A 23268-nucleotide genomic window follows, 5' to 3' on the forward strand; every position below is an offset into this window, starting at 1 on the left:
TTAATAACTTCCTAATGTGTGGAATAAAAGAGGGGAAAGTCTGCTTCTAACTTCATGATGATTTTTTTGTAATACCATTTTAAAAGATATTTATTTCTTTTATTTTTGGCTGCCCTGGATCTTTGCTGCTGCACACGAGCTTTGTGTAGTCAAGGAGAGCAGGGGCTGCACTCTTAATTGCAGTGCGTAGGTTTTTTGTTGCGGTGGCTTCTCTCATTGCAGAGTGAGGGCTGTAGGTTGCATGGGCTCGGTAGTTGTGGCTCACCGTCTTCAGAGTGCAGGCTGAGTAGTTATGGCACGTGGGCTTAGTAGTTATGGCACGTGGGCTTAGTAGTTACGGCACATGGGCTTAGTTGCCCCACTGCATGTGGGATCTTCCCAGGCCAAGGATCAAACTAGTGTCCCCTGCATTGCAAGGTAGATTCTCAACCACTGGACCACCAGGGAAACCCTGTAATACCATTGTTTATACTTCACGAAATTCAACATAATGTTATTAACAATTGTCTATATTTTCACTGAAAACTATAAGACATTGATGAAAGAAACTGAACAACATATTGAAATGCATGGTAAGATAGTCTGTACTCATGAATTAGAAGAATTAATATTGTGAGAATGTCTGTACCACCTGGAACAATGTACAAATTCAATGCAGTATGTATCAAAATACCAATGGCATTTTTTTACAGAAATGGAACAATCCTAAAATTTGTGTGGAACAAAAGACCCCAAGTAGCCGAAGTAATAACGAGAAAGAAAAGCAAAGGTGGAGGCATCACACTTCCTGATTTTAAACTTGGCTACAAAGTTATAGTAATAAAAACAGTATTGTTGTTGTTGTTCAGTCACCCCAGTTGTGTCCAACTCTGCAACCCCATAGACTGCAGTACGCCAGGCCTCCATACCAAAAGCAGTATGGTATTGCATAAAGGCAGACACATAGATCAGTAAAATACAGTAGAAACCTAAGAAATAAACTCATGCATGTATATCAATTAATTATGATAAAATGATTATTGCGTATATGTTGTGTGTATACATACATAATGGATAATTGCATCTTTATCCATTGATGGACACTTAGGTTGTTTCCATGTGTTGACTATTGTAAATATGCTGCAATGAACATGGCAGTGCAGATATGTTTCAGAGTTAGTGTTTTTCTTTACTTTGGATATTCCCAGAAGTAGAATTGCTGGATTATGTGGTAGTTCTATTTTTAATATTTTTGAGGAAACTCCATACTGTTTTCCGTAGTGACTGTATGAATTTAAAATTCTACCACTAGTACAGAAAGTGTTCCTTTTTCTCCACATTCATACTAGCATTTTGTTATCGCTTATCTTTTCCAAAAGTATGAGGTGATATCTCATTGTGGTTTTGATTTGCATTTCTCTAGTGATTAGTGTGGAGAAGGCCATGGCACCCCACTCCAGTACTTTTGCCTGGAAAATCCCATGGACGGAGGAGCCTGGTGGGCTACAGTTCATGGGGTCGCTAAGAGTTGGACACAACTGAGTGACTTCACTTTCACTTTTCACTTTCATGCATTGGAGAAGGAAATGGCAACCCACTCCACTGTTCTTGCCTGGAGAATCCCAGGGATGGGGGAGCCTGGTGGGCTGCCGTCTATGGGGTCACACAGAGGCGGACACGACTGAAGCAACTTAGCAGCAGCAGCAGTGATTAGTGATACTGAACATTTTTTCATGCACCAGTTGACCTTCTGTAAATCCTGTTTGGAAAAATGTCTTTTCAGGCCTATTGCCTATTTTTTGATTACTATTCCATTATTGTTTTTGGTATTAAGTTGTATGTGTTCTTCATATATTTGGAATAATAATCCCTTATCATGTATAGAGATTACAAATATTTTTTCCAATTCCGAAGATTTTGTTTCTTTGCTGTATGGAAGGAAGCTTTTTAGTTAGACATAATTGCACTATTTCTTTAATTTTTTGGCTTGTGTTTTAGGTATCACATCCAAAAAGTCATTGCCAAGACCCATGTCCAGGAGTTTTTTCCTATATTTTCTTCTAGCAATTTCACGGTTTCTGGTCTTACAGTTAAGTCTTGAATTCATTTTGAGTTACTTTTTGTGAGTGGTATAAGGTTAGGGTAGTTTTGTTTCTTTACATGTGCATATCCAAGTTCTCCTGGTATGATTTATTGATGGAACTGTCTTTTCTCCATTGAGTATTCTTGGCTCTCTTGTCAAGTATTAGCTAACCATATATGAATGAATTTAATACTGGGCTGTCAATTGTGTTTTTTGGTCTATGTGTCTGTTTTGATTACTACAGCTTTATAATATAGTTTGAAACCAGGAAATGTGATGTCTCCTGCTTTGTTCTTCTTTTTCAGGATTGCTTTTGGCTACTCAAAGTCTTTTATGGTTCCATACAAATTTTAGAAATGTTTTTTCTACTTCTACAAGAAAATTTCACTAGAATCTTGATAGGTATTACACTGAATTTATAATCTTGAGTACTATGGATATTTTAACAGTATTAATTCTTCCAGTCTACATAGGATACCTTTATAATTCCTGTTTTCTTCAATTTTTTCATAACTATTTCATAGTTTTCAGTGTAGATATCATTTGCCTCCTTAGTTAAATTTAGTCCTAAGTCTTTTTATTGTTTTTGATGTTATTTTAAATGAAATCATTAAAAAGATTTTTCAGATAATTTGTTATTTATAGTTAGTTACACAACTGATTTTCATATGTTGATTTTTCATCCTGCAACTTTACTGAATTCGTTAATTCATTTAACAGTTTTTAGGTTGAGTCCTGAAAGTTAGTTATGTCGTCTGTAAATAGTGACGATTTTACTTCTTCCTTCCCAATTCTGATGGTTTTTCATCTCTCTCTCTTTCCTAATTGCTCTGGCTAGGACTTACAATCCTATGTTAAATAGGAGTGTTAAGAGTGGGCTCCTTTGTCTTGGTCCTGATCTTAGAGGAAAAGCTTTCAATTTTTTACTATCAACCAAGATATTAGCTGTGGGCTTGCCTTATATAGCCTTTTCTTATGTTGATGTATGTTGACATATGTATGTATGTTCTTACATTTCCTTCTATACCCAATTTGTTAAGAGATTTTAATCATGAATAGATGTAGAATTTTATCAAATGCTTTTTCTGCATCCATTGAGATAGTTATATGATTTTTTTCTTTTATTCTAATAATGTGATGTATCACATTTATCCATTTGTATACATAGAACCATGATTGCACCCTAGGGATGAATTCTACTTGATCATGGTGTATGATTCTTTTAATGGGCTGCTGAATTTGGGTTGCTGCTTTCAAATTTTTGCATCTAAATTTATTAGGAATATTGGCCTATTAGGGTTTTTTTTTCCCTCTTGCAATGTTTGTTTTCTTTTTTGGACTTTGTTGAGTTTGAAAGTGTTCCCTCCTTTTTTATTTTTTGTGAGAGTTTGAGAAGGACTCTAATTAATTTTTCCTTAACTATTTGGTAAAATTCACCAGAGCCTGGTCTTGAGCCTTTGTTGGGAGATTTTTGACTACTGATTCAATTTCCTTACAGGCATTTGTTTTTTTTTATATCTGTTTTTTTTTTATATTATTATTCAGTCTTGCTGAATTTTTCTAGGTTGTTCAGTTTGTTGGTGTACAGTTCATGATAACTTTGAATGTTTCTTTGCTTATCTGTATGATTGGTCTCCTTTCATTATAATTTTATTGATTTAGGTCCTCTTTTTTCCTTGACTAGTATAGCTGAAGATTTTTCTTTTCAAAGAACTCTTTAGTTTTGCTAATCTTTTATATTGTTTTCTTGTTCTTCATTTTATTTGTTTCTGCTCTAATCTTTGTTTCCTTTCTTATGCTAACTTTTGGCTTGATTTGCTGGTCTTTTTCTAGTTCTTTGAGACACAGAATTAAGTTATTTTACATATTTCTTGCATCCTAATGTAGAAGTTATTGCTATGAACTCCCCTCTTCTGCTGCATCCCATGAGTTTTGGTATTTTTTTTTCCATTTTCATTTGTCTCAAGACTCTTTCCCCTCAAAGGCTTTTTTTAAAATTGAAGTATCGTTGATTATAATCTGTTAGTTTCAGGGATTCAGCTATACATATCATACATATATGTATGTATATATATTCTTTTCAGGTTCTTTTCCATGATAGATTATTATAATATATTGAATATAGTTTACTGTGCTGTACAAGAGAAACTTGTCCCCACAGACTTTTAAAGGTGTTGCTTTGTTGTCTTAACCTTCAACATTGCTGTAGATATTTAATTCCAAATCATTTGAATGTGACCTTTATATTTTTAAATTAATTTCTATTGGCATTATAGTTGATTTACAATATTGTATTTCTGCTGTACAGCAAAGTGAATAAGTTATATATGGATATACATACACACACACACACACACACACACACACATATATATCCACTCTTTCTTTTAGATTCTTTTCCCATATAGGTCATTATATTCAGTAGAGTTCCCTGTCTACATAGTGGGTTCTTATTAGTTATCTATTTTATATATAGTAGTATGTATATGTCAGTCCCAATCTCCCGATTTGCCTGGCTTGGTGATCATGAGTTTGTTTTCTATTTGCATCTGTGACTCTATTTCTATTTTGTAAATAGATTCATTGGTACCACTTTTTAAGATTCCACATATAAGTTGTATCATGATATTTGTCTTTGTATTACTTTATTTGGTTTGACAATCTCTAGGTCCATCCACATTGCTGCAAATGGCCTTTTTTCATTCTTTTTTATGGCTAAGTAGTATTTAACTGTATATATGTACCACGTCTTATTTATCCATTCCTCTGTTGATGAACACTTAGGTTGCCTCCATGTCATGTCTAATGTAAATACTGCTACAGTGAACACTGGGATACATGTGTCTTTTCAAATTACAGTTTCATCCAGATATATGCCCAGGAGTTGGGTTGCTGGATCATATAGTAGCTCTATTTTTAGTTTTTTAAAGTGGCAGTCCCCAGCCTTTATGGCACCAGGGACTGGTTTCCTGGAAAATGATTTTTCCACAGATCAAGGTGAGAATGTTTTCAGGATTATTCAAATATATTACATTTACATTTATTACATTACATTTATTGAAAAATTCTACTTATTACATGCCCTTTATTTTTATCATAATTACATTGTGATACCTAATTAAATAATTTTACAACTCACCATAGTGCAGAATCAGTGGGAACCCTGAACTTGTTTTCCTGAAACTACATGGTCCTATCTGGGGGTGATGGGAGACAGTGACACCCAAAGTATGTTGCTTATATCCAGTCTACTCCATAATCTCATTTTGATTGCTATCACTGCAGAAAACCCTGCTTCACAGATATTTTGCTGGAAATGGAAGCAAGATTTTCAGTGATTTGTGTCACTCTTGGGATATTCTGCCTTGACTTTAATCCGGAATGTATGGAGATTTGAAATTGATAGCTCAGTTGGTAAAGAATCTGCCTTCAATGCAGGAGACCCCGATTCGAATCCTGGGTTGGGAAGAGCCCCTGGAGAAGGGATAGGCTACCCACTCCAGTATATTTGGTCTTCCGTTGTGGCTCAGCTGGTAAAGAATCTGCCTGCAGTGCGGAAGACCTGGGTTTGATTCCTGGGTTGGGAAGATACTCTGGAGAAGGGAAAGGCTACCCACTCCTGTATTTTGGCCTGGAGAATTCCATGGACTACAGTCCATGGGGTCACAGAGAGTCAGACACAACTGAGCGACTTTCACTTTCAAACTTACTTTTAAGGCTGCCATCATTTGTAGTCTCAAACAGTTGCTCTTCTAGCACAAAGTCCATTCACCTGGCTTATTCACAAATGGATCTTGGATATATTCTTCCTAGTTTGGAGGTCTTGTGTGGTTGGGAAGTAATGTTCAAACATTTTTGAAAGCTGACATAGGTGATCATGTACCAGCTGGGAGAAAGAAGGCCCTTGCTCACTCTCTTTCAAAATATGTTAATATTTGAAACATTTCAAAAATCCTAATGTTCACCTGTCACCCTCATAATCCCAGTTTGGCTTTGAATGCAGTCACTTTATCTGCCAACTTATACATAGTTGTCATTCTCCCCTAAAGTGACAGATTGAGTTCATCAAGCAGGTTGAATATGTCACACAACTAAGCAAGTTTGTGACCTATTCTGTGTCACTGAACTGTGCTGCCAGTGGTAACTGTTTTTCTAAAAGAAATCTCTGGAGTCGCTCTCATAACTCAGACTCTGGCCAGAGATCCACCTTTAGAAAGTCATCTCCCTTCTGTGTGTGCTCTGTGTCAATCTCCTCATAGAGCTGCATGAACAGATGTGAGTTAAGGGCATATCCTTTAATGAAGTTGATAATTTTAAATACATCCTGCAAAATGTTAAGTTCAGGTGACATTTTTCAGCTAGCCAGCATTTCTCTATGGATGACAAAAAGAATGAAGAGACAGAGATCAAGGAAAAACAACACCCAGTTGTGGGTGTGACTGGTGATGGAAGCAAGGTCTGATGCTGTAAAGAGCAGTATTTCAAAGGAACCTGGAATGTTCAGTCCATGAATCAAGGCAAATTGGAAGTGGTCAAACAGGAGATGGCAAGGGTGAATGTTGACATTTTAGGAATCAGTGAACTAAAATGGACTGGAATGGGTGAATTTAACACAGATGGCCATTATATCTACTACTGTGGGCAAGAATCCCTTAGAAGAAATGGAGTAACCCTCATAGTCAATAAGAGTCCAAAATGCAATACTTGGATACAGTCTCAAAAACAGAATGATCTCTGTTCGTTTCCAAGCAAACCATTCAATATCACAGTAATCCAATCTATGCCCAACCAATAATGTTGAAGAAGCTGAAGTTGAACAGGTCTATGAAGACCTACAAAACCTTTTAGAACTAACACCCAAGAAAAATGTTCTTTTCATTATAGGGGACTGGAATGCAAAAGTAGGAAGTCAAGAAACACCTGGAATAACAGGCAAGTTTGGCCTTGGAGTACAGAATGAAGCAGGGCAAAGGCTAATAGTTTTGCCAAGAGAACACATGGGTCATAGCATGACGTAGCATAACACTCCGGACATCACCAAATGGTCAATACCGAAATCAGATTGTTATATTCTTTGGAGCCAAAGATGGAGCTCTCTATAGTCAGCAAAAACAAGACTGGGAGCTGACTGTGGCTCAGATCATGAACTCCTTATTGCCAAATTCAGACTTATATTGAAGAAAGTAGGGAAAACCACTAGACTGTTCAGGTATGACCTAAATCAAATCACTTACAATTTTATGGTGGAAGTGACAAATAGATTCAAGGGATTAGATCTGATAGCCTGAGAACTATTGACAGAAGTTTGTACAGGAGGCAGTGATCAAGACCATCCCAAAGAAAAAGAAATGCAAAAAAGCAAAACGGTTGTCTGAAGAGGCCTTACAAATGGCTGAGAAAAGAAAAGACTCCAAAGGCAAAGGAGAAAAGGAAAGATATACTCATTTGAATGCAGAGTTCCAAAGAATAGCAAGGAGGAATATGAAAGCCTTCCTCAGAAATCAGTGCAAAGAAATAGAGGAAGACAATAGAATGGGAAAGACTAGAGATGTCTTCAAGAAAATAAGAGATACCAATGAAATATTTCATGCAAAGATGGGCACAATAAAAGACAGAAATGGTATGGACCTATCAGAAGCAGAAGATATTAAGAAGAGGTGGCAAGAATACACACAAGAACTGTACCAAAAAAATCTTCATGACCAAGATAATCACGATGGTTTGATCACTCACCTAGAGCCAGACATCCTGGAATGTGAAGTCAAGTGGGCCTTAGAAAGCATCACTATCAGCAAAGCTAGTGGAAGTGATGGAATTCCAGTAGAGCTATTTCAAATCCTGGAAGATGATGCTGTGAAAGTGCTGCATTCAATATGCCAGCAAATTTGGAAAACTCAGCAGTGGCCACAGGACTGGAAAAGGTCAGTTTTCATTCCAATCCCAAAGAAAGGCAATGCCAAAGAATGCTCAAACTACCGCACAATTGCACTCATCTCACACACTAGTAAAGTAATGCTCAAAATTCTCCAAACTAGGCTTCAGCAAGACATAAACTGTGAATTTCCAGATGTTCAAGCTGGTTTTAGAAAAGGCAGAGGAACCAGAGATCAAACTGAACATCCACTGGATTATCGAAAAAGCAAGAGAGTTCCAGAAAAACATCTATTTCTGCTTTATTGACTATGCTAAAGCCTTTGACTGTGTAGATCACCATAAACTGTGGAAAATTCTGAAAGAGATCAGAATACCAGAACACCTGACCTGCCTCTTGAGAAACCTGTATGTAGGTCAGGAGGCAATAGGTAGAACTAGACATGGAACAACAGACTGGTTCCAAATAGGAAAAGGAGTATGTCAAGGTTGTATATTGTCACCCTGCTTATTTAACTTCTATGCAGAATACATCATGAGAAATGCTGGACTGGAAAAAGTACAAGCTGGAATCAAGATTTCTGGGAGAGATACCAATAACCTCAGATATGCAGATGATACCACCCTTATGGCAGAAAGTGAAGAAGAACTAAAGAGTCTCTTGATGAAAGTGAAAGAGGAGAGTGAAAAAGTTGGCTTAAACCTCAACATTCAGAAAACGAAGGTCATGGCAAATGGATGGGGAAACAGTGGAAACAGTGGCAGACATTATTTTTTGAGGTTCCAAAATCACTGCAGATGGTGACTACAGCCATGAAATTAAGACACTTGCTCCTTGGAAGGAAAGTTATGACCAACCTAGATAGCATATTAAAAAGCAGAGACATTACTTTGCCAACAAAGGTCCATTTAGTCAAAACTATGGCCTTTCCAGTCATAATGTATGGATGTGAGAGTTGAACTGTAAAGAAAGCTGAGTGCAGAAGAATTGAAGCTTTTGAACTGTGGTGTTGGTGAAGACTCTTGAGAGTCGCTTGAACTGCAAGGAGATTGAGCCAGTCCATCCTAAAGGAAATCAGTCCTGAGTGTTCATTGGAAGGATTGATGTTGAAGCTGAAACTCCAATACTTTGGCCACCTCATGTGAAGAATTGACTCATTGGAAAAGACCCTGATTCTGGGAAAGATTGAAGATGGGAGGAGAAGCAGGCGACAGAGGATTGAGATGATTGAATGGCATCACAGACTCAATGAACATGAGTTTGAGCAAGGTCCGAGGGTTATTGATGGACAGGGAAGACTCGTGTACTGCAGTCCGTGAGGTTACAAACAGTTGGACACGACTGAGCGACTGAACTGAACTGATGATCTGTCCTAGGGAATGTTCCATGTGTGCTCAAGGAAAATGAGTTTTCTGTTGCTCTTAGATGGAATATCCTAAATGTTTATTAACATGTCTGGTCTAATGTGACATTTAAGGCAATGTTAATGTACTGTTTTCCTGTTTGGATGACCAATCCATGTAGGATATTAAAGTCCCCTAATGTTACTGTATTGCTGTTTCTCCCATTTGATCTGTTAATATTTGTTGATCTGCTTAGGTGCTCTTACATTTGTTGTTCTTCAGTCACTCAGTTGTGTCTGACTTTTTGTGACCCAGTGTACTGCAGCATGACAGGCCTCCCTGTCCTTCATTATGTCCTGGACTTGGTTTAAACTCATGTCCATTGAGTCAGTGATGCCATCCAACCATCTCATCCTCTGTCACCCCCTTCTCCTCCTGCCCTCAATCTTTCCAATCATCAGGGTTTTTTCTAGTGAATCAGTTCTTTGCATCAGGTGGCCAAAATATTGGAGCTTTAACTTCAACATCAGTCCTTCCAATGAATATTCAGGACTCATTTCCTTTAGGATGGACTGTTTGGATCTCCTTGCAGTCCAAGGGACATTCAAGAGTCTTCTCCAGCATCACAGATTGAAAGCATCAGATATTCAGTGATCAGCCTTCTTTATGGTCCAACACTTACATCCATACATAACTACTGGAAAAAACATAGTTTTGATTATATGGACCTTTGTTGATAAAGTGATGTCTCTGCTTTTTAATATGCTGTCTAGGTTTGTCATAGTTTTTCTTTCAAGGAACAATTATCTTTTAATTTCATGGCTGCAGTGATTTTGAAGCTCAAGAAAATGAAATCTGTCACTGTTTCCATAGTTTCCCCATCTATTTGCCATGAAGTGATGGGACAGGATGCCATATTTTTGTTTTTTGAATGTTGAGTTTCAGCCAGCGTTTTCACTCTCCTTTCACCTTCATCAAGAGGCTCTTTAGTTCTTCTTCACTTCCTGCTATGAGGGTGGAATCATCTGCATATCTGAGGTTATTGATATTTCTTTTGGCGATCTTGATTCCAGCTTGTGCTTCATCCAGCCCAGCCTTTTTCATGATGTACTCTGCACATAAGTTAAATAAGCAGGGTGACAACATTCAGCCTTGACGTACTCCTATTCCTGTTTGGAACCAGTCTGTTGTTCCATGTCCAGTTCTAACTGTTGCTTCCTGACCTGCATACAGGTTTCTCAAGAGGCAGGTCCAGTGTTCTGGTATTCCCATCTCTTTCAGAATTTTCCACAGTTTATTGTGATCCACACAGTCAAAGGCTTTGGCATAGTCAATAAAGCAGAAATAGATGTTTTTCTGGAATTCTCTTGCGTTTTGATGATCCAGCGGATGTTGGCAATTTGATTTCTGGCTCCTCTGCCTTTTCTAAATCCAACTTGAACATTTGAAGTTCAAGGTTCACATATTGTTGAAGCCTGGTTTGGAGAATTTTGAGCATTACTTTACAAGTGTGTGAGATGGGTGCAATTGTGCAGTAGTTTGAGCATTCTTTAGCATTGCCTTTCTTTGGAACTGGAATGAAAACTGACCTTTTCCAGTCCTGTGGCCACTGCTGAGTTTTCCAAATTTGGTGGCATATTGAGTGCAGCACTTTCACAGCATCATCTTTAAGAATTTGATATAGCTTACCTGGAATTCCATCACCTCCACTAGCTTTGTTTGTAGTGATGCTTCCTAAGGCCCACTTGACTTCACATTCCAGAATGTCTGGCTCTAGGTGAGTGATCATACCATCATGATTATCTGGGTCATGAAGATCTTTTTTGTATATTTCTTCTGTGTATTCTTGCCACCTCTTCTTGCTATCTTCCAGGTCTGTTAGGTCCATATCATTTGTCTTTTATTGTGCCCATCTTTGCATGAAATGTTCCCTTGGTATCTCTAATTTCTTGAAGAGATCACTAGCCTTTCCCATTGTATTTTTTTCCTCTGCTTCTTTGCACTGATCACTGAGGAAGGCTTTCTTATCTCTCCTTGCTATTCTTTGGAATAGCAAGTGATCTATGCAAAGAAATAGAGGAAAACTTGAACCCACATAGCTGGGACTCCCACCCAGCCCAAAGGCATGGTTTTCCAGCTGAGATCACAGACCTGGTTTCAGGACCAAATGAAGCTCAGGTTCTTGATGTCTCATTACAGAAAGAATTCAGTAAATAACAAAGTGATAGGGAAAAATATGAATTTATTCAGAGAGAAACATATTCCACAGACAGAGATTGGCCATCACAGAGAGCAAGTGTGGCCTCAAGATGTGGTGTGGTTAGCTTTTATGGGCTGGGGAATTTCATGGGCTAATGCGTGAGAGCATTATTCTAACTGTTTGGGGGGAAGAGATGAAGACTTTGCGGTCTAGTCAGTTGATTTGTCTTGGACCCATTTGATTCTAATCAGTTTGTGTTGTGTCCTCGGGCTGTCTCATTCTTTCAAAGATTGTGCCCTGCCCCCTTACCCTTGTTTCACTATTTGTCTTTCTCTTTCTGATTTTCAGCATTTAGTGTGATAATCTCTAGTCGTATCTATATCACTGCAAATGGCATCAAATGGCATTATTTCATCTTTTTATGGCTGAGTAGTATTGCATTGTGTATATGTGCAGGAAATCCTGGTATGCTGCAGTCCATGGGGTTGCAAAGAGTCAGACGTGACTGAGCGACTGAACAACAATGTGTACCGCATATTCTTCATCCGTTCACCTATTGATGAACATTTATGTTCTTTCCATGTCTTGGCTTTTGTAAATAGTGCTTCTGTGAACATAAGGATGCATGTATTTTTTGAATTATGGTTTTCTCTGGATGAATGTCTGGGAGTGGGATTGCTAGATCATATGGTAGCTCCATTTTGGTTTTCTGAGGAACCTCCGTAGTGGCTGCACCTATTTACATTGCTATCAACAGCGTAGGAGGGTTCCCTTTTCGCCACACCCTCTCCAGCATTTATTATTTGTAAAGTTTTTAATGGTGGGCATTCTGACTGTCATGAAGTGGTACCTCATTGTAGTTTTGATTTGCAATTTTAATTAGTGACGTTGACCACCTTTTCACGTGCCTCTTGGCCATCTGTATGTCTTCTTTGGAGAAATGTCTATTGGTCTTCTGCCCATTTTTTGACTAGGCTGTTGTTGTATGAGATATTTGTATGCTTCAGATATTACACCCTTGTTGGCTGCATCATTTGCAAATATTTTCTTCCATTCTGTAGATTGTCTTTTCGTTTTGTTTATGGTTTCCTTTGCTGTACAAAAGCTTGTAAATTTGATTAGGTCCTATTAGTTTATTTTTCATTCCAGCCTTGGGAGACTGACCTAAGGAAACATTGGTACGATTTATCTTAGAGAATATTTTGCCTATGCTCTCTTCTAAACTTTTATGGTGTCATGTCTTATGTTTAAGTCTTTATGTGGTTTTGAGTTTATTTTTATGTATGGTGTGAGGGTATGTTCTAACCTCATTGATTTACATAGAGCTATCCACTTTCCCAGAACCTCTTGCTGAAGAGCCTTTTTCCCGTTTTATATTCTTGCCTCCTTTGTCAAAGACTAATTTATTGTAGGTGTGTGGGGTTATTTCTGGGCTCTGTCTTCATGCCAATATCACACTCTATTGTCTGAAGTTTGGGAGTTAGGTTTTTCCCTCAGCATTGCTTTGGCAATTCTGGATCTTTTATGGTTCCATGTAAAATTTTGGATTATTTGTTCTAGTTCTGTGAAAAATGTTATGAGTAATCAATAGGAATTGCATTAAATCTGTTGATTGCTTTGCGTAGCATTGCCATTTTAACAATATGAATTATTCCAATCCAAGGGCATGAGATACCTTTCCGTTTCCTCGAGTCCTCTTTAATTTCCTTTTATAATGTTTTATAGTTCTCAGCATGTATTTTTTCACTGCTTTGGTCAGGTTTAATCCTAGGGGTCTTTTTGTTTGCTTGCTTGTGATTTTATTTTTGTTTATGGCTGTGTCTGGTCCTCATCTCTGTGCGTGGGCTTTCTATAGTTGCAGCAAGTGAGGGCTACACTGTAGTTGTGGTGCATGGGCTTGTCATTGCTGTGACTTCTCTTGCTGTGGAGCCTGGGCTCTAGGGTTCCCAGGCTTCAGTAGTTATGGTGTGTGGGCTCCATAGTTGCTACTTGAGGACTTTAGAACATGGGCTCAGTAGTTGTGGCTTTGTTGCCCTGTGACATGTGGGATCTTCCTGGACCAGAGGTCAAACCCAAGTCCCCTACATTGGCAGGTAGATTCTTAACCACTGGACCACCAGGGAAGTCCAAGGTGACACTTGATTTTAAAAGAGAAAACTGAAGTGTAGTTTTTACAGCAACAATGACAATGACCTGATAATGATGTGGAGTAAGGTCCAGTGGGCCTCCTGGACATGGAGGCCTTTTTGTCCCCCGTTTCTTATAGGCAAGACTCCAGCCTCTAAGACCTTCTTTGAATTCCAAAGAGCAGGTTCAAACAGTTGTTAATCAAGGGGCCACAAAACTGCCAGAGGCAAGATTAAAGAAATCAGAGAAATTCAGAGACCCCCACCACCTAAAACCCTGTTGCTGCTGCTAAGTCGCTTCAGTCATGTCCGACTCTGTGTGACCCCAGAGATGGCAGCCCACCAGGCTCCCCCGTCCCTGGGATTCTCCAGGCAAGAACACTGGAATGGGTTGCCATTTCCTTCTCCAGTGCAGGAAAGTGAAAAGTGAACATGAAGTCACTCAGTGTCAGAACCTAAAATCCTACACACACCCTAATCTTGTTAGCAAACCCACCCATCCTGTTGAAATTTTGCGGAAGAAAGAAGAATGCAAGACTGTTACTTCCTTGATCCTTATCACATACCCCTGCCTAACTATATGTTACTGTTGTTGTTCAGCTGGAGACTCTTTGCAACCCCAAGGACCGCAGCCCACCAGGCCTCCCTGTCCCTCACCATCTCTTGGGAGTCTGCCCACGTTCATGTCCATTGCACTGATGCCTTGTTGTGGTGAAAGTGCTTGCATAACTCAATGAAGCTATGAGCCATGCTGTACAGGGCCACCTAAGACAAATGGGTCATAGCAGAGAGTTCTGACAAAACTTGATCCTCTCGAGGAGGGAATGTCAAACCACCCCAGTATACTTGCCACAAGAGCCTCATGAACTCTGTAAAATGCCTGACTATATAGCCTCTCTCTATTCCAGGGCTTGGAAGTGGGGGTTGCACAGTTCTTGAGTTGCTAGCCTACTTTGTTCTTCCTTTTTCTGGCAAAGAAATAAAGCCACTCCTTCTCCTTCAGAACTCTGTCACTGTATTTCTGTACATAGAGAGCCAAGATTTTGGCAGCAGTGACCTCTCCAGAGATTTTTGTCGGCATCTGCTGGTGCAGAGAGGTTGGTGGCAGCAGTAGGTAAAGGTGCCACTTTAAAAGGGGCTATTTGTGGACATTCCCTTTCTAATATTTCTTTAGTTGGTGTAAAGAAATGCAACCAATTTCTGAATGTTGCTGAATTAATTGATTAGATCTAGTAGTTTGTATGTGGAGTCCTTATGATTTTCTATGTATAGTATCATGTCATCTGCCTATAGTGACAGTTTTATTTCTCTTCCAATTTGGATACATTTTATTTCTTTTTTTTAATTTATAGTTTTTATTGAAGGATAGTTGCTTTATAGAATTTTGTTTTCTGTCAGACCTCAACATGAATCAGCCATAGGTATACATATATCCCCTCTCTTTTGAATCTCCCCCCCCATCCCACCCCTCTAGGTTGATACAGAGGACCTATTTGAGTTTCCTGAAAGTGAGTGAAAGTGAAGTCGCTCAGTCATGTCCCTCTTTGCGCCCCCATGGACTGTAGTTGACCACTCTGTTCATGGGATTTTCCAGGCAAGGGTACTGGAGTGGGTTGCCATTTCCTTCTCCAGAGGATCTTCCAGACCCAGGGATCGAACCTGGGTCTCCCACATTGTAGGCAGATGCTTTACCATCTGAGCCATCAGGGAAGTTGAGAGACACAGCAAATTCCCGTTGGCTATCTATTTTACATACGGTAATGTAAGTTTCTATGTTTCTCCATACATCTCATCCTCTCCTCCCCTCTCCCCATGGCCATAAGTCTATTCTCTATGTTTCTCCATTGCCACCCTGTAAATAAATGCTTGAGAACCATTTTTCTAGATTCTGTATATGTGTATTAGAATATGATATTTATCTTCCTCTTACTTCACTCTGTATAATAGGTTCTAAGTTCATCCACCTCATCAGAACTGACTCAAATGTGTTCCTTTTTTAAAAATATGGAACGCTTCACGAATTTGCATGTCATCCTTGCACAGGGGCCATGCTCGTCTTCTCTGTACTGTTCCAATTTTAGTGTATGTGCTGCCAAAGCGAGCACCAGTTTATTTATTTTTTATGTCTAACTGCCTTACTGTTTTGAATAGAAGTGGTAATAGTGCGCATCCTTTGTCCCAGATTTTAGTGGGAAGGCTTTTAGCATTGAATATTATATTGGATGTGGGTTTGTCATAAATGGCTTTCATATGTTGAGATATGTTCCTTCTATACCCACTTTGGTAAGAGTCTTTATGATGAATGGATGTTGAATTTTGTCGAATGCTTTTTCTGCATCTTCTAAGATGATCATATGTTTTTGACTTGTTGCTGTGGTGTGTTACATTGACTGATTTGCCTATGTTGAGCTGCCCTCATGAGCTTGGGATGAATCTTACTTGGTCATGGTGTATGATTTTTTTTGTGTGTTGTTGGATTTGGTTTACTAATATTTTGTTGAGCATTTTTGCATCTATATTCATCAAAGGTATAGGCCTATAATTTTTTTATTTGGCAATATCTTTGTCTGGTTTTGGTATCAGAGTGTTGGTGGCTTCATAGAATGTCTTTGGGAGTATTCTCTCTTCTCTAATCTTTTGGAAGAGTTTGAGAGGGATGAGTATATGTTCCTCTTTGTATGTTTGGTAAAATTCACCATGAAGTTATCTGGTTCTGGACTTTTGTTTGTAGGGAGTTTTTCTTTTAAGTCATAGGTTTCACTTTTAGTTATTGGTCTATTCAAATTATCTATCTCTTGATTTGATTTTGGTGGTTTGTATGATTTTAGAAAGTTGTCTATTTCTATTTTATCAAATCTGTTGGCATGTTTTGGCATATTGTCAGTTGAGATTTATCCTTTTTCATATTTTACTTTATTGATTTGAGTTCTGTTTCTTTCTTGCTGAGCCTGGCCAGAGGTTTGTCAATTTTGCCTACCCTTTCAAAGAGTCAGCTCTTAGTTTTATTGATTTTTGTTTTCTATTTTTTTAAAATTTCTATTTCTTTATTTCCTCCCTGGTCTTTATTAATTTTTATTTCCTTTTTCCAACTTTAGTTTTGTTTGTTCTTTTTTCTAATTCTTTTAGATCATATGTTTTTTATTTTTTCTTACTTTTTGAGGAAGGCCTATCTTGCTATGAACTTCTAAGCTTTAATTCTAAGAACTTCTTTTGATACATCCCACAGATTTTCTATGGTTATGTGTTCATTGTCATTTGTCTCAAGGTATTTTTAAATTTCTTTTGATGTCCTTGTTGACCCATTGGTTTTTTAGTAGCATTTTGTTTAGGATCTATGTAATTGGGCTTCTTTCTCATTTCTTTTCCTGTGATTGATTCCTAGTTTCATGCCATTGTGGCCAGAGAAAATGTTTGAAATAATTTCTATCCTCTTACATGTTTTGAGGTTAATTTTGTGCCCTAGTATGGGGTCAGTTGGAGAAGGCGATGGCACCCCACTCCAGTACTCTTGCCTGGCAAATGCCATGGATGGACGAGCCTGGTAGGCTGTGGATGGACGAGCCTGGTAGGCTGCAGTCCATGGGGTTGCTAAGGACTGAGTGACTTCACTTTCACTTTTTACTTTCATGCATTGGAGAAGGAAATGGCAACCCACTCCAGTATTCTTGCCTGGAGAATCCCAGGGACGGTGGAGCCTGGTGGGCTGCCGTCTATGGGGTCGCACAGAGTTGGATACGGCTGAAGTGACTTAGCAGCATGGGGTCAATGGCACCCCACTCCAGTACTCTTGCCTGGAAAAATCCCATGGAAGGAGGAGCCTGGTAGGCTGCAGTCCATGGGGTCACGAAGAGTCAGACAGGACTGAGCGACTTCACTTTCACTTTTCACTTTCATGCATTGGAGATGGAAATGGCAACCCACTCCAGTGTTCTTGCCTGGAGAATCCCAGGGATGGGGGAGCCTGGTAGGCTGCTGTCTATGGGATCGCACGAGTTGGACACGACTGAAGTGACTTAGCAGCAGCAGCATGGGGTCAATCCCAGGGAATATTCCATGTACACTTGAAAGAATGTGTATTATGGGGTTTTTTGAGGGGGGAGGGGATGTAAATATCCTGAAAATGTCAACTAAATCAAACTGTTCTATTGTATCATTTAGGATCTGTGTTGTCATATTGATTTTCTCTCTAGAAGATCTATCCAGTGGTGTGTTAAAGTCTCCTGCTATGTTCCCATCACTTTCTCCCTTTATGTATTTAATATTTATTTTATACATTTGTATTCTTCCATACTAGGTACATATACGTTAATGCCAAAGAAACTTTAAGAAAAAATGTATTTTCTACTTGGTATACCTTTCACAATGTCCAGTGATCATAGCTTCCACTTCACCAGGCAAATCATGAAAGCTTTAACAAAAATCTTGCAAACTTCTTGAAATTATAACTGTTCCTTTCACCTTCAATCATCAGACATGGCCAGTGAACTAATAGAAAAACTACACTCAAGCACAAGAATTAATTACATGAGATTGAATAAACTGATAAATATGGTTATAATTTTTTATGATTTGGTCTAAAATATTACTGATTTTTAATCATTTGTTTTCCAGATACAAGGAAAATTTTTTGTAAAACTTAAAACAACTTAGTAAATTAAAACCTTGTAAGCAGAATTGAAACATTTTTCTTTTTCTCCTTGATTTCTCCAGAATTCAGAACTCTCAAATTAAGCCCTTTTCCTGAAGCTAAATGACTTGATATAAACTTCAGAGAACTTGCCACAGCTCATATTTAAACAGTCCTCGTGAGCCACTTCAGAAAGTTTACTTGAATACCTGATGGCATCATTAGAGGCATTTCAAACTGCAAAGGAAGCTTTCACTCGGACATCTAGAAATCTTAATTGACTGTCTCTTGGACCCAGAAACTGGTTTATAAGTTGCTCCAATTATGAACCGTTGTTGTTCTTTTATATCCATGAAAGTGCCTCTTATTAAATACCTGATTGTTTGCACCAGGGGCCTAGTTTTGGGAGCCCAGTATATTCATCACCTCCTACAGTGAGATATAGGCCTTAGTTGTTCAGTCATGTCACACTTTCTTACAACTCTTTGGACTACCAGCCTCCTCTGTCAGTGAGATTTTCCAGGCAAGAATACTGCAGTGTGGGAGTGTGTTGTCATTTCCTCCTCTAGAAAATAAGATGTAACTATTTAACTAAACTGACCTGTTCTCAGAACTAAAAACTGGTTCAGACAAATGGAGGACTCTTCTAAACCATTGTTTCTTCAGTTACCAGCTCATCTTTTAGTATGTGAAACTTTTAGAAATATTTTAGAAGATGGCGCTATTGTGGACCTAAGCAAAAGTGAAAGTTACTCAGTTCAGTTCAGTTCAGTCACTCAGTTGTGTCTGACTCTTTGTGATCCCATGAACCGCAGCATGCCAGGCCTCCCTGTCCATCACCAACTCCCAGAGTGCACCCAAACCCATATCCATTGAGTCGGTGATGCCATCCAACCATCTCATCCTCTGTCGTCCCCTTCTCCTCCTGCCCTCAATCTTTCCCAGCACTAGGGTCTTTTCCAATGAGTCAGCTCTTCACATCAGATGGCCAAAGTATTGGAGTTTCAGCTTCATCAGTCCTTCCAATGAACATCCAGGACTGATTTCCTTTAGGATGGACTGGTTGGATCTCCTAGCAGTCCAAGGGACTCTCAAGAGTCTTCTCCAACACCACAGTTCAAAAGCATCAATTCTGCACTCAGCTTTCTTTATAGTCCAACTCTCACATCCATATATGACCACTGGAAAAACCATAGCCTTGACTAGATGGACCTTTGTTGACAAAGTAATGTCTCTGCTTTTTAATATGCTATCTAGGTTGGTCATAACTTTTCTTCCAAGGAGTAAGTGTCTTTTAATTTCATGGCTGCAGTCACCATCTGCAGTGATTTTGGAGCCCCAAAAAATAAAGTCTGACACTGTTTCCCATCCATTTGCCATGAAGTGATGGAACTGGATGCCATGATCTTCATTTTCTGAATGTTAAGCTTCAAGCCAACTTTTTCACTCTCCTTTCACTTTCATCAAGAAGCTCTTTAGTTCTTCACTTTCTGCGTAAGTGTGGTGTCATCTGCATATCAGAGGTTATTGATATTTCTCCCAGCAATCTTGATTCCAGCTTATGCTTCTTCCAGCCCAGCGTTTCTCATGATGTCTGCATAGAAGTTAAATAAGCAGGGTGACAATATACCACCTTGACATACTCCTTTTTCTATTTGTAACCAGTGTGTTGTTCCATGTCCAGTTCTACCTGTTGCTTCCTGACCTACATACAGGTTTCTCAAGAGGCAGGTCAGGTGGTCTGGTATTCCCATCTCTTTCAGAATTTTCCACAGTTTATTGTGATCCACACAGTCAAAGGCTTTGGCATAGTCAATAAAGCAGAAATAGATGTTTTTTTGGAACTCTCTTGCTTTTTCAATGATCCAGCAGATGTTGGCAATTTGATCTCTGGTTCCTCTGCCTTTTCTAAAACCAGCTTGAATATCTGGAAATTCATGGTTCATGTATTGTTGAAGCCTGGCTTGGAGAATTTTAAGCATCACTTTACTAGCGTGTGAGAGTCGTGTCCAACTCTTTGTGGCCCCATAGATTGTCCATGGAGTTCTCCAGGGCAGAATACTGGAGTGGGTAGCCTTTCCCTTCTCCAGGGGATCTTCCCAGCCCAGGGATCAACCCCAGATCTCTCCCACATTGTAGGTGGATTCTTAACCAGCTGAGCCACAAGGGAAACCCATAAGTAGGCTACCCCAAAATATACCTTAATGGCATATTGCTTCTTTTGAATTAAAATTACTTAAGAAACAGCCAATGCAAGAGGGCCATTCTCATCCACCTTTCTGTCTCCCTGAAAGCAGGAAATAAATCTGCCATGTGAAAGGTACACCCCCACCTCTGGAAGTAGAAGGACACTCCTATCTCCAGAGATAGAAAATTCAGGCCGAGAAGCCTATATAAACAAATATTATATCTTTAAATTACTTTCCCAAGCCCAAACTCTGTTAAATGTAAGCAGTTGTAATTCTGGTTATTGTAACCAAGTTTCTTTATTGATTATGTTATAACCAGATGTTTAACCATGCCTTTTAAGTCTTATAATTTATGGACAGTTATATTGTATGCTGATGCTGTTGCAAAAGTGCTTCATATTCAAAACAATTCATAGGAAGACTATAGAAGCAGTTACAAGAGTTCCGCATAAAGAGGATGTTTATGCAAGGATTCCAGCCCATACAGACTTAACACAGGAGCTATTCTGCTCCTGGGGCCTGTAAAGCAGGTATCCAGAGGTTTTTACTACCTGATAGGCAGGGTCAATGCCCCTGCTTAGCCTTGAAGCAGCTATAGGAGACACCGTCTGTCACCTCTCTGTTTCCTGTACAATTATGGGAGTAAAATCTCTGAAGGGGGAACGAGACAAGGGAACAGGGTAGGGCAAAACCATTAAGAGAATGACACAACTATTGAATATGACAAAAACCGGTTAAAACCAATTAGGTCCAAGATGGCAGAAGAATCGACTTCTGTAGACCTTGAGCCTGATCATACACTCACTGTAATATATTAGCTAAATGACACACCGCAGGCACCATGACAGTTCTGAGGCTGACCATAAACACCAAGAAGTGAGTGGTGGCCAAATTCTGGAAATTTCCACCTCTTCCGTAAAATAGTTGGAATAATCCTCCCTCTTATCAGCCTATGAAATTACTCACCCCATAAAAACCAACCGCCCTCCACACCTTGGGGCTCCTTGCTTTCTGAGGTGGTCCACACTCTGTATACAGAGTGTGGTATCTCCTAGGGCCGCTCTCACCTTTTGAAAGAGACTTCGCTCTGTCTATGGAATGTGTATCTCTCCAGGTATGCCTGCTTTCCCACTTAGAGCAGCCTTGCCTGCCCCCTGGTATCCTTCACAAGTGTCCTGTGTTAATAAGTCTCCTCCTTGTCTAGAACTTTGGCTCTCACAGAATTCCTTCTGTGTTGTAACACAAAAACCCTGAGCTTTAGTAAGTCCTAAGACCGGGTGTGTTATTTCAGCTGAGAGATTGTGGGTTCAAGTCATCCGAAGTGTGACTGTGTTCAAGTCCCAAAATGAGGTATGTGGTTTCAATTACATCCCCAAGGGATCAACTAACTTTGATGGTAATCAAAACATAACCTGCTTGAGACCATAACCCTCTGGTCTGTGTGCTCAAATGTGACCCCAGCCTAGAATGTACGCTTCTTGTCCCTCCTCCTTGCAATGCAAATTTCCTGGGCCAAATCCATCCCAGCCCTGAGGAACTCAATAGATCTGGAGCAGGTTATTAGCTAGTTTGGCAATGAAAGGACCTAACAAGAATAAGATGGATCATCGGTGCTTTCCAAAGGAAAGAATTCAATGATAACATATTTAAGATCAATTAAAAATTAAATGGGGTAACTGGGGTTTTGTTATCCAAAATGGAGCTTGATGGCCATTGTGGATGTGTTTTCAGACATGTTCCTGCATCACTGAGAACTTGAATTTTCTGAGCTGTGTCACAGTCAAGGATACCACCAGCCATTTTCAAAACAGTATCTGCCAGCAGCTGCCAGCTGCAACCTTCTGGTCTCAAAATCTTTCCCTGAAACTGTGCAGCTATTTTGGATACCAACTAACCTTGCTTAACAAGCATTCTTCTTGCCGACTCCAATCCTACTTCCTGGCAAACAACTTCTGTAACTTTGTGGTTTTTGCCTATATCAGCCTCCCTCTTTTTTGGGGTAGTCAGGTGTGAACACAGTTCAAGTGCTTCTTGAATCTGTGTCTCCCAGGCTATGGTCCTCAGCTTGGCTTGAATAAAATGCTCTTCCATTCCTTAAAATAGATTGTTTGTTGATTTTTGTGTTGATGATAGCATGAGGTAGAGGCCATGGTTTGGATATCCCATTGCCCAGCACCATGTATTGAAGGGGCCTGAACTACAGTGGTGGCTTTGTCATGCTCAGGTGGCTATGCAAGTGCAGCTCTCTTTTCATGAGAGGAACTGGTCTGTAAATTCTTTTTAATGTTTGTATTGATTTTTTTAAAGATAATGTTGTCCTCATAAAAAGCATTGCAAAATACTCCATGTTTTTCTAGTCTCTGGAAAAATTTATATAAGGTTGGTGTTATTTCTTTTTGAAGTATTTGGAAAAATCAGGAAAACACTTTGGGCTTGGAGCATTTTTTGTTGGTTTTTAATTTGTCATTCTTTAATAGATATAAACTATTCATTTAAAAAAATTTCCTTGTATCATTTTTGTTAGTGTTTCTCAAGGAATTTATCAACTTTAAATTTTCAAATTTATTGGCATGAAATTATTCATAACATCCTTTTAACTGTCTAATATCTGATGATGAAGTATCTGTGTCCTCTTTTTCATTCCTAATAATGGTTGTTTGCTGCTTCTTCTTTTGTACTTATTTATTTTTTCCTGATCAGCTTGGCTAAAGGTTTGTCAATACTATTAGTCTGCAAAAAGGCCCAAATTTATCTTAATTTCTTTATTGTATTTTCTCTCATTTCTGTTTCCTTGGATATAATTGTTTTGCTTTTCACCTTCTTGCAATTGATACTTAGATAATTAATTT

General features: G+C 39.0%; 1 protein-coding gene and 1 non-coding gene across 3 annotated transcripts in view; one reads left to right on the forward strand and one right to left on the reverse strand.

Annotated features, from left to right (window-relative positions):
* Positions 1-23268, forward strand: part of FAM98B (family with sequence similarity 98 member B) — a 109692-nt gene that overhangs the window by 51356 nt on the left and 35068 nt on the right. The gene's annotated exons all lie outside the window — the stretch shown is intronic.
* Positions 15602-15708, reverse strand: LOC138444524 (U6 spliceosomal RNA). The gene has a single exon (XR_011258541.1). It is a non-coding gene; the product is annotated as a U6 spliceosomal RNA (small nuclear RNA).

This window comes from Ovis canadensis, chromosome 7 (assembly GCF_042477335.2).
Source record: "Ovis canadensis isolate MfBH-ARS-UI-01 breed Bighorn chromosome 7, ARS-UI_OviCan_v2, whole genome shotgun sequence".
Taxonomy (NCBI): Eukaryota; Metazoa; Chordata; class Mammalia; order Artiodactyla; family Bovidae; genus Ovis; species Ovis canadensis.